Consider the following 3,989-nt stretch of genomic DNA (forward strand, 5'->3'; position numbering starts at 1 on the left):
AGACTCCAAATCGGATAGACGAATAGTTCTGATAAAAAGTACCTATTGGTATCTCAACCAAGTGCCACAGTATGCATGTATCGTATGGCCTTAGTGCCACCGGTGCCACAGTGTTTGCGCTGTGCTCTTTCAGAGACCGTACCGACTGGAATTTAGCGACCGCTGACCGTTTTAAAGACTGTACGGGCGGCAGCGTTTTAAAGACTGATCCTCGCCTCCGGCAAGAGGGGAGACCGCGCGTCCCCCTGTCGCATTGTGCCGCTGCCGCTCGCGGGATGCGGACGAGTCTGTTGAGTGTGTTGTGCCGTCTGCCGTCTCCTCTTCGGGCCATGTAAGTCTCTGCCATGCTGTGTATCAATGAGATAATTGATCCTAGTTATTGCATTGATAGATACAAAAACCGGCGCTGAAACGTTCACTTCAATTAGTGGCGATCGTCGTCGTCATTCATTTGGCTGCGGCAAATGAAAGTACTACCGGTAGCGTCTTTTAGCGTCATGCCTTGGAACGAGGCCCAGGTAAATATGTATAATAGAATGGATTCAGGGTAGTAGGACGTAGGTGCATATGTGATGCATTGCTAAATGAACATACACAGGCATCTAAGCTGGAAATGACTGAACTGAATTTACTCAAAGGCTCACCAATATTCTTTGGCTGGGACTGCAGTCTAAGCCTAAGAGTAGAATTCGTGAGCCTTTGAGTAGGTATTGTTGATCAGTATATTACTGTTATTACATAGGAATATCCGCCTTGTTACAGGAACGCAGGATGCAAGACTGGACAGGCGACGGGCGACTCAACCACTCAAGATGTGTAGAATGTGGATGGCGGAGGAGCGGCGGCCGAGGACGTGTGACGTGATAATATCTGAAGCGTGGCTGACTCGAAAAAGTGTAGACTTATCTTCATGTAAATATGTTTTTCGGAAGTCCTCGGCTCATATTTCTTGGAGCCTCAGCTGCAACCTGCGAATGCCTAGAGCTCCATATATGTATACCCGGTCGCCTGTGGTTGGCGGCTGCTCCATTCCTGGCAATGAAAAATGGCTAAATGTGCTTGTTTTAACCCGGCACCGCCTGGGCTATTTCCGTACCCACATCAGCCTGGGGGGGGGGGGTCGGATCCGACCCCCCCCCCTGTTATCTCGAGAACCAATGGTCGTATCGAGCCCCGCGAGGCGGCGTTCGAAAGGTCTCTACGAGACCTTCCCAAAGCACTCTTAAGATTTTAAGATTGAGGTCAACTTTCGGATCAAGGTCAGGTCAAAGGTCAAATTCAGGGGTTTTGCATGATTAGGCTTACGGACAGCGGAATCGATAGCTGCTGCTCGAAACTCACCACAAATGACCTCAAAGACCTAGTGAAGGTACCATGTGCGTATAGGGGTCATACTAAGTACGGGTCAAGGTCAGGTCAGGTCAGGAAAGGTCACGGTTTTCACTTTCTGATACATGGGCGTGCGACACATGTTTTATGGCTTATTTTTCACGCCAAATCCGATGGTAATGGTTATATGTGACCCCAAGTCACTGTGCTGGTGATAAGTGTGCATTGAAAGCATAAAAAAATCGTTTATACCATCCATAACTAAACGAGGGCTAAGAAAAAAAGTCAATTTTTCAACTTTTTATTTTTGACATAAAAATGCACTTTTCTAGACCAGCTTTGTCCCAGGAATCTAGTGGTGCCATTTGTTTTCACATGCGATGTTCAGAAGTGCCTCTAATTCGCGAAAATGCTTATGACGTCACCATGCCCTATGCATGTTGGAGCTATTTTTTACAATTTGGGGGTCAAAAATCAAGATAGAAAGTTGAAATTTGGGACATCTAATTTTCTAATAGAGCTCTATAACATATATTCCGGTTTTTTGGAAATTCTCAAAATTTTGGATTTTATTAGCTGTTTTCCAAAAAATATAGTTTTTTAATTTTTAGGGGTGAAAAACGCATTTTATGGAAAATCCGAGATAGCCATTTTAAAGAACTCGTTGAGCTGCGTCCTTTCATGTCCTTAATTTGCAATTTGCTTAAAACCTCGATTTTTGGCGATTTTTTAAACATTTACCATTTTTTGACTGAAAACGCCATGTAGTTACATCACTAAAATCGATATATCTCAAAATTTGTTGAAATTTTTTTCTTAAAAATTGCACAGAAGACGTCAAATTGATGGGGGAGAAGGTATGCGAAGTTTCAAGTTGATAGCGCAAGCGGTTCATGAGTTATTCAAGAAAAACGGAGGGGGGGGGTCGGATCCGACCCCCCCCCAGGCGGTCGCGGGTTAAGTAAAAAATATAGCACCAGAGACCGTACAAATGTGTTTGCTAGGGTTTGATCCTTACGGATTTATATATCGTTCATTAAGGAAGAGCCTCAAAATCCTTGAGGATTGTCGCCAAGATCCTTAACCCGCGCACCGACGGGGGGGGGCGGATATCCGCCCCCCCCCCCTGAGGTTTTTCGCGAATAGCGGGAAAACCGCGGCGCGTAGCGCCGCGAAATTTGGTATGACTATAACCTCATCAATTTTACACATGGTGTGCAAGTTTGAGCCTCCTACCTTTCAAGGTCAGGTCACCAGGTCACTTTGAATGACCCAACCTCAAGTCACTTTTTTGCAACTTTGTCACCGTGCCAGAGCTACAGTAGATGTCGGAGGTCTTTGAAAGTCGCAGGATATTATTAGGTCATTAGTAGCTACAATTTGTATATCTCGGAATTTTGATATCGGTGACCTAAGGTCAGGTCAATTTCGCGACCTCCCCATTATAAGTCAATGGGGGAAAAATCAACTCCCTGTTTTTACCACTAAAACGGGTCGGAATGGCCCCATATACCATACATGACTTCATATACGATCAACCTTCACTACCTTGAGGTCTGTTTTGCTGTTGGGCAGCTGTGAGGTCATGTGACGTCATCAAAGGTCACCAAAGGTTTTTGGCCAATAACTCCGTACAGGAACAAGATACAGACGCGTGGATGGTCTCATTGTGTTCAGCTCGTCAAGACGCATCGAATGATATACATGATGACCTCGAGGTCACGTGACCTGAGGTCAACCTTTGACCTTGACCTTTCGAGGTCAACATATATATCATTCGATGCGGATTGACGAGAGGATCACGATGATGCCCTTAGTTTGTTTCTATCTTGACTAATTCGAGAGTTATTCGAGAAAAACTCTCTCCATATCTAGCGCCGCCATTTTGACTTTTTCGACCCCTGTGACGTCATCTTTGACCTGACCTGAAAATGACCTTAGTAAAAATTGTAGATCTTGACCGTGCGTATCCGATGCCGTTTACCGCTTGTCGCTATCTTGCTTCGTTCTCGAGATCTCAGGGGGGGGGCGGTCATCCGCCCCCCCCCCCGTCGGTGCGAAGGTGGCGCAGACCCCCGTCGGTGCGCGGGTTAAAGATTTTGCTACAAATCTTTAAGGAAAAGTCACAAAGTCCTTAAAGATTATTACCAATGTCCTTAAAGACATTGCTAGAGATCCTTAAGGATTTAGCTAAAAATCCTTACGGATTTTCCGCAGAATCCTTAAGGAATTTCTAACAAAATCCTTAAGGATTGTGTATCAATTTCGTACAAGGATTTTGTTAAGGATCGTCCTTAAGAAATACATAGGACTGTCCTTAAGGATTTTTTCACTAGGGCGAGCACTTCACGGATAGGCTTTTTAGGATCCGGCCCGGCCCATATCCGGCAAGTCATATCCAGATCCGCCCATTATCCGCCTTTCTTTGAATATCAGAATCCGGCCCACCCATGGCCCGTATTGCAGCCAAACTTCCAAAAAATATCCGTAATAATCCGTTTCACCAATAACTGGTTTCACCCAAAACTGGACTAACAAATTCAATCTAAGGGACCAGACAGCCATACATCTCACAGACCATCATGGTTCCAAAAACCATGCTTATAAACCTAAAACCACATGAAAATCACCACATTGGTAAACTAGGTATCATCCTTCAA

General features: G+C 45.0%; 1 long non-coding RNA gene across 1 annotated transcript; it reads left to right on the top strand.

Annotated features, from left to right (window-relative positions):
- Positions 1 to 217: 217 nt before the first annotated feature.
- On the top strand, positions 218 to 1,068 carry LOC122394686. The gene is made up of 2 exons (XR_006258912.1): positions 218 to 331; positions 763 to 1,068. It is a non-coding gene; the product is annotated as an uncharacterized LOC122394686 (long non-coding RNA).
- The last annotated feature ends 2,921 nt before the right edge of the window (positions 1,069 to 3,989 follow it).

This window comes from Amphibalanus amphitrite, unplaced genomic scaffold, assembly GCF_019059575.1.
Source record: "Amphibalanus amphitrite isolate SeventyFive unplaced genomic scaffold, NRLGWU_Aamphi_draft 000605F_arrow, whole genome shotgun sequence".
NCBI classification, from domain to species: Eukaryota; Metazoa; Arthropoda; class Thecostraca; order Balanomorpha; family Balanidae; genus Amphibalanus; species Amphibalanus amphitrite.